The sequence below is a fragment of the Pygoscelis adeliae genome, unplaced genomic scaffold (genome assembly GCF_000699105.1).
Source record: "Pygoscelis adeliae isolate BGI_AS28 unplaced genomic scaffold, ASM69910v1 Scaffold25, whole genome shotgun sequence".
In the NCBI taxonomy this organism is placed as follows: domain Eukaryota; kingdom Metazoa; phylum Chordata; class Aves; order Sphenisciformes; family Spheniscidae; genus Pygoscelis; species Pygoscelis adeliae.
The window spans coordinates 4,881,178-4,889,791 of NW_008824808.1; positions in this window are offsets into that span (position 1 = coordinate 4,881,178).

Here is an 8,614-nt window from a genome sequence, read left to right on the forward strand (position 1 = left end):
TGTTGGCCAACATGACCCAGACAAAAGGACTCCTGGAGGCAATGGGACAAACAGCAGCAAATGCGCTATTTTTGCCACTCTTCTCCTGCTAACTTGCAGGAAATTCCAACTTGATATTTAAACTTGTGTTTGCTTTTTATTTGTCACCACGAAATTGCCAGTGGTAATGGCCAGTGCTGGACCAAATCCGTAGCTGAAGCTTTCTACTACAGTAATAAATGGTTAAGTTGTGACATTCCTATGCTGGCATAATGCCAAGTGTAGCCCAGGAAAAGCCAGTCTGAAAGACTGTTTTGCCAGCACAAACGGCACCTCCTGATGTTGCGTTTTGCCTGTACAATTGTCTTGCCTGCACAGCTATCCCAAGAGGTCTTTTTCTGGTGTAAGCTTAACCTTCAAGTGTCTCTGTCTTGCAACAGAACAGCCAGAGAGGAGAACCACTGGGGATGGCTTATTAATAGTGTACACTCACAGTTTATGCCTCTGCCTTTGTAGGGTGCTTTGATAAATTCGGACGAAAAGGTCAGTATTTTTCATATGGTCACCAGAAAGTTATGGGTTGACCATACACTCTGAAGACATACCCTGGAAAATCCCTCATTGTGGAAATGCAGATCCGCAATAAGACATACAAAATGTCAGTCAATTGTACTGAATGGACTATTTAAGAACTCAGCAATAAATGGACAAAGTAATTTTCCTAGTATCCGAGACAAAGGGGTTTCTCACCATATAAATAATACTAACACCTACGGTCCTTTCTTTCTGCCCTTTCAAATATTTCTCAGTGTCACAGTATGTGTCACTCTGGCTCAGATGGGTTAGTACAAGAAAATCTCCTTTGCTTGCTCATATGCTGAATTGGTAATATTCTTACTCTAGTTTATTCTTTCTACTAAAAAAAACGAGTGATTCCCCGTCTGCTCCAATTCTGTGGATTTGTAAATCCATGTGGGGAAAAAATCCACATGTCCTAACATCTCAGAAAATGTATTTAGTGAGGATTTCAATTGAGTCTTTCAACCTCTGCCTCCTCATCTAACAAAGGTTCTTCTCAACAGAGAAGGATCAGGAGAGGTGTTCAGGGCTCAGTAATTTCACTCTGTGGCTTGACTACAGTTCAAGACTTCAATGGTCTTCAACTGCAATTTTTCTCCCTAGGCCTCCTTATTATTAGAGCCCTTGAAAAGGAAGCAATAGAATCACTCAGACTTTTACAGATCCCTGATGCTGCATTCTTGAGAAACCACTGTATAGCACTTCTTTTCTTCTTTTTTATCTGACCAGCACATGGAAGCAAAGAATAGAACATGCATCTGATTGTTAACCATTACTTATATTTAACACTTGAATCGTATATTTTTCGTATTTCTTGAGGGATAAAGCGTTCTTCATTTCCCACGTAAAGTCCATAGTTAAAACAAAAAGGTGTATGGTATTAAAAACTCCAGCATTAGAGCGCCCTTCCTTTCAAGTCTTCTTAAACGCCATTGTCTATTTTTTTCTTCCTGATATAGGCCATGGTAACTCTGAGATTATGCCAAAGGTTATACAAGTGTTCACAGCATGGACTAAGACTTCACACATAATATTTTCTCATTATTCCTTCTCACATTCATGATCACAAAACTTCCATGTAGCATCTTCAGCAATTGCTTACATGGAAATATAAGCTTAGGAAACCTAAACATTTCTGAATACCCATAAAAGACTTTTTTTTGTTAAATAACCTTGTGTCGTTCTGCTCTGTTCCCATACAAGCATAAAAGGTGTCTTTGAAATGTGGCTTCTTGCTAAGCGAAAGAATGTCATGTCTATGGCCTGACTATGGCTAGATATTTCAGGCTTTGTCCACACAGGCACATTTCACCCTTCACATCAATACAACTATACAGATATAGTTAAACAAGCATAACCCTACCTGTGAACTCCTGTCCCAACATAAAAATACTGTCTCCAGTTCAACTAAAACCCTTTCCAGAGCAATATAAGTCAGAACTGGAAAAAGACTCACTTCTAGAGTGTTCACACAAGGAACTATACCAGTATAATTATATAACATTACATAATATAATAACCGCTTTTGTTGCACAGACATGCTTTGGGAAACTTTATCCACGGTGTAACGAAGTTGCTCTGCCAATCTTTTCATTCAACAACTTTATCCATGGTGTAACGAAGTTGCTCTGCCAATATTTCATTCAACGTTTCCATTGACTTAGAGCTGAAACAGGAGGACCTTGCTTTGATGCTGTGTTTGTGATCCTTTCTCAACGAATTCATTGCACCTTTTCTCCCCCTTTGGCTTTTTCTTTTCTTTCCCTCTCCCCATAGCCTGAAGCACTGTCTTTCTCCATATTTGTCTGGCCATGATTCTCTGCTTCTTTTTTACCTTTTCCACTTTTTCTTCTTTACGCGCTTCCTTGTTTCTGGCTTTTCTTAACTCCCTGCAAGTGATTCCCTGAATTTTGGCCAGTGTGTCCAGTCAGACAAGTTTCTTCTCCTATCTTCTCCAAGCGTACAAAATGGACAATTAGTTCCTTCCTCCCCTTCCTTCCAGGTGGTTTGGCGGCTACTTCTCTAGCAAATGCCACTACATTAGTTCCTTCTCCTTATTTCCTGCTTCTTCCAGGCTTATAGGCTGTTCCTTGAAGTGCCTTGCAAATGGCCATCAAAGCAGCTTTCTCTCAACAGACCAGTGACACAGCAAATGCTCTACAGCCTCACTGGCCCACAGCCTGGAGTTTGAGAGCCGCTACCTATTGCATCAGTTGGCATGATAAAAATAGGAGCTCTCTAGACATGAACTTTTTCTTCTTATAGCGTAACTGAGCTTTAGGCATTACCACAATATGAACAGGACACAATAATGTAGCAGCAGAAATTTAATTCCTGTTTTGAGAGTTTTAACTTCTTTTTTTGAACAATACCCCAAGTCAAAAAATATTTTTATAGAACCTGATTCAGCAAGACGTCTACAAGCCTAGAGACACATGGCTGGTAAGAATCCAGTCATGTGTATATGCTTAAAGCAAATTAGAAGGACATGCCTCCTATACAGAATACGATGTTCAAGGTGTCAGTAAAACTGCACAGCCCTGTGGCACTTTGGTGGCAATCGTACCACACCCTGGGAGGGTTTGTTTGCAAAACTGAGGTTGAAAAAAAAGGCACTGAACAACAGATGTCAAGAGCACTTCCTCCACCAGGTATAGTCAGGAGGACAGAGAAAAATCTTTTCACTTGCTCTTTGAAGATTTGCACAAAAATTGCTGCGTCCTCAAAAATGAGATTTGCATTTCAAATCTCAGAATTTATGTATTGAAACTACAAACTACAGGCAGTCTTTACAGAGTGGGCTGATATGAAAGGCATATTCATATGATTTTTTAAAAACAGCTAATAATGAAATGGAATATTGCCATTTTTTCTAGGAATTTGTTGGCAAGGAAATTGGAGATTTTGCAAATAGCAGAGACAGGACTAACACCTTTCCAATGCCACTTCTAAACTCTGCCATTATTTTTATTTTAAACATCTGCTAACCTCAAAGATGCTCATTTATTTATTGCCGATGTCATAGAAAGATGACGCTCACCCTTCTAAATATACAGTGTCACACAGGACAAACAGTGCAGTACAATCATCTGCAGGCTGGAAAACCGTGGGTTCATTTATCATGGCAGTATTTAACCAGTTTACCTTCTATTTAAACTCATCAGGCCTCATGCGCCAACTGATGAAGTCAATAAGATTCTTTTCACTAGTTTAATCTGTTTCAAACCAAGCCATTGGATAGGAGCCGACTTTTGGAAGGAACTCATTAGTGGAGATGCTGCTGCTCTCTGCAACTCCAAGATTGCCATCGGGAGAATCCTTTCGTTGCCTTAATGTGTCTGCTGAATCCGTGTGTTGTGGCCATGTTACCAAGGTATTGTGGTTTTCTTTAATTTAGCTGCCTTGATCACCATTCAGTTATGTTTTTTCCCCTGCTGTGAAATATTATTTTCCTGCCTTTTAGTTTCTGTGCTATTGGCAGCCCTTCCTCTCTGCTTATCAGAAAAGCAAGAGAGAGGACAGTGTCACACTTGGATGATTTTTTATAAGGTTGGGATATACTGTAGGTTTCACAATAAGATAGCCTGGCCAATGGAGTTTGTATATATAGATTTTTCAGTTTCATTGCGGCTATGGGATTAGCTAGCACAGTAAAAGAAAAAAAGCAAAAAGAAGGATTCTGATTTTGCCTTGGCATAACTCTATTGAGTGCAGCAGGCTTACTCCAGATTTACGCCGGAATAAAGGGAGTTCAGAGTCAAGCCCAATGGATCGGTTTACAGTGCTTTTGGAGGCATCAATTTACTCAGTCACTTGGAAAATCTTACTCCCCTACTGCCAAAGATCTGGCACAATTCACAATTCTAATATATTTGGGGGTCTGCTCTGTGGTGTGTAGATGTGTTTGCTTAATAGAATTAGGAATCTGTAAAGTAAACTTTATACAGCAAGCCCTGCCCTCTCTTGTGCTCGAGGGCAAAGTAGAGAATAAGACGCACAGGGAATTTCCTGCCCCTGCACGAAGACAAAAAGCTCATGAGTGCTGGCCTGTAACAGACCTGGATAGAGCCTTCCAGCCAACGATGGCTTACGCAGCCCTCAGAAGCAAACTCTAGCTAGATACAGATCCGAGTGCTCCCGTTCACGGGGAAAAGGCTGCCAACAGCCTGCTGTGAGGAGTCCTGTCCTGACTGATAGGATTTCTCATAGCAGAGCCCACGCTGAACAGCACCTTCGCTCCCCTTCATTGCACGGCGGACAGGATTCTGGTCTCCCTATTAAACGGCTTAATGTACTACACTTGTTCTGTAATGAGACAGGCTTAGCAAGCTCGTAGGTGTGGGTAAAAAGGCTGTTTTCTTCCTGTATCAGTGGCAATTACACGAAGTAAGCTTATCAACTTTGACCACACGCTACTACCATAATTTTTCTTTTAAGAAAAAGGACTCTGTGGTAAGTGAAAATAGAGAAATGTTGCTGTTTGGAGGTTTTTTTTGACAGATTTCTTTTGTGTTCCCCAAGGTGTGAAATCACACTTGGCAAAAAGCATCTGAACAGTAGAATGTGTCATTTAGTGCCCTAAGTGTTTACGTCCAAACCCCTGCCACTGATGACACAACATGCTGCAAGAACAAAAGTCTGTTGGCTGGAATCTGAACTGGTTTCCTAATTCGCACCTGTGCACTGGCAGACAAGCAGCCATCAATCACAGACTCCCATGCATCCTGGGTACAGTGCTACAGGCAGGGCTGAAAACATTTCTCAGAGTGCTGATGGGAGGGATAGGGTAAGAAAAAAGAATAGAAGAAAAGTAAGAAACAAAAGGTAATAGAATTACAGGAAACAGGGCTGGAAGGGATGTCAGGAGGCTAGATTGACTGTACTTGTGTAATTCCTGACAGATGCGATTAAAAAAAATCTCTTTGAAACGCATTATGGCCACAGAGCCACAGATACAATTTCTTAGAAACAAATCACCCTCTACATCTGCTAAATCTTAAAGCACCATTCCAGAGTGGTAGAGAGCAGTTTGAATTGCTGTACAAAAGTTCCTATACCTTGTTTTATTTGAGTATGTACAAAGTATCTGTATAAAATATTTATCTGTAAAATGGAAGAGTATAGGTATACATGATTTTTGTAACACTCTGCCAAGAAATGGAATTTTACTAGAGTGTAACATGCTTGAAATTGGGCCCATAACCAGCTTGTACAGCTTTCAGTTTTATGGGTGGATTTTGTGTTCAAGGAGTAGAAGTAAATAAAAGAAGAGAAAAAAAAGAAAATTAACTCCTATGAAGCTAAATCATCTTTTGAAAGGTATCAAGGCCAGGTCTCCTCATTAGTTTCTTTCTTCATTAGCATTGGTAGAACAAAGAACAGCATTTACTTTATATTCTAAAGATTAATTGAAGTGGGGGATGAAACACTGAAATTGAATTAGTAAATTATTAACTAATTTCTAAGTAATAAGAAATAATCTATTACAGAGTCTATCCCTCCATCTAGAGATTTGTCTTAAGCATTTGTCTTCAGGAGAGAAGGTGGAAGGAATAAGGGGCCACAGACTAGAGACAATCCATCAAGTCAGCTCCTGGAACATTAATAATGAAGTCCTTTGAACCTGGCAAATCTTACAGATACCTCTCTCTTAACTGTGACTTCCAAATTGTCCCAGGGTTGCTGCTTAATCTAACGGCCTCTTTTTAATTTTTGCCCCCCACGTTATTAAAAATGCTCCCGTTATAATCTCAGCAGCTGACAGCGAAAGCAACAGTTAACAAAGCCCGAATCTGGCAGCGTGCCAGCTCAGGAACTCCCTCCAGCCTGCAAATACAACTCCACCCACTCACATTTTCAGGAGAGGAGCCTGGTGCCAAGGCAGCGCTGGCGAAGGTGGTGACTGGGGAAGTGGAGATTCTGGCTGCTTTGATTTCTGAGGCTGCCTATGAACAACCGGGTTCTTTCTTCCCTTTTGAGTCAAACTCGCTTTGACGGCTGGAAGGTTCCCCCATCGCTTATTTCTAAGATTAAAACTCCGCTTTACTTTTAGAAACCGTAATAAGTAACGCGAGTGTCCGACTGAAACCAACAAACTTACCTCGTGTAGAGTTCTGACTAAGAGGAAGGGTCTGGCTCTCACTATGAATACTTCTCAATGGCCTTTTGGCATAAAGGTGTTTTGAAGCAGCTTACAGGGGTGAGGTTTTAATCTGTCACTCCCTCCCGGCCCCTGGCTTACGGGATGCGCTTGCAGCATGCATGGAAAGGTTGGGGAGGAGAGGAGAAGGCGTATGGGGTACTCGCGAGCACCTCCACCCACAACAACTGTCCGGTGGAGGTTATGGCTGTTCTAAACTGTACCACTCAGTCCCCTGATCTGGGAAGGGTTAAAACCTTTACACCAGGTGTGAAGGTCTATTCCTCTCTGCCTGTATGGTGGTCTCCTGCCCTGCTTCATATATGCATGTCCCAGCTCACAACTCCAGCCCACAACACTTTGCATCCAGACACACATACACAGTCTCCTCTCAGAAGAACAACTGTGTTTTGTCCTACGGTCTAACTGTGCTCCACAGTCTATAGGGCCATATGAATAGCCTTGATGGATTTTAGAAATGGGAGGGGGGAGGACGGAAGTAGGATTTTTTGGAAAACTTCTACCCTGTGGTACCTGAGCTGTGCCAGATTTCCATGGCTGGGCTGCAAACTGCAAACACACATTGCTCTCTCTCAGGCTTTTGCTTAGGCTTTGGTGAAAGCCCACAAGTAATGTATTAAATTCTTTACTCCCACCTCCAGTCTTAAATGAATAGCTTCTTGACTCATTGTATCCTATGCACAGCTTTAATGGATAACTTCAGCTCCAGGGGTGACCCTCTCTCCCCAGCTTCCTTCCTTGCTTGTCAACACCGTGGTCTCCTCCTCAACCTAGCCCAATGGCTTAGACCATCTTCTAGGCACTTCCAGGGCCTGCCAGGAGTGGGAAGCAGCAGAAGAACACAGGTGAAATTGTACTGTGCCTGGGTTCACTTTCACCCCAAACGATGCTCCTCTTGTACCATTTTAGCGACAGCTCTCAGCCCACATTCGAAGGACGGCTGAATCCAGTTAACCCTTTCCCCTCCTCCCTCCAGATGAGTGTTGGCTCCGGTTTGTAAACAAGGGAACAGCTACACACCTTGAGCCGCTGGTTCACAGTTGCTCTGGAGTACACTCTGCCTCTGAGAAAGAATGAGAGGAAACTCCTGGACTTGTTCTGCTCAGCTTCACCGTGTGGTTGGGCTCTAAACCATGTCAGACCCAAAGGTAGACCTACAGTGATTGAAAGTTGTCTGGCAGCACTGGCTGGTGATGATTTCTCAGCAGAGCTTTCACTTGGAAAACCTCATTCCTTCTTAAAATGCTCTCAAGATGCTGTGCGTGAAGATGAGCTTCAGTAGCACCCACAGCAAATGTGCTTCTGGATCTGGCTTTCCCATCCCTCACGCCTGGCGTCCACTGTGCAAGGTTCTGCCCATCCTCCTGCTGTGTAAATACACGCTGCATCTATAAAACATAGAGATCCTGAACAAAATTGCTCTGACTACAATGCATGTGGTGCCTCCTCTCAACACTACTCTGTATTCACTTTTCCTCTGTGCCTCCAGGGCAGGCTTACAGTCTCTGAAAAATTCTGTTTTCTCCTTCTTAGATCCCAAGCCCTTTGAGTTAAACCATTACAAGGGAAGATACAGAGATAGCAAAGGAACAAGGGATTTTCTTGTAATTTTAGCATTTATTTCCTTCTTAAAGATGCAATTGTTTAAAATAAGCGATGGCCTGGCAAAGGCTAGCGTTACACCGTGCCAGACAATTTTATCATCCCAGCCCATGAAGGCTCTAGCGTACAACAGAAAGCTGCTTTGGCTTTCCGACGCGCCAGTTTTTCAACGCCAGACCTCCCTTGGCAGTGCCCTATTCCTCTCCGGAGTTTTCTTCGCTCAAAATTAGCCTCTCCCCCACAACCCCGGCATCCTTCTGCCCTCCTGCGGGTACCACCGGTGCCGAGCCGGAG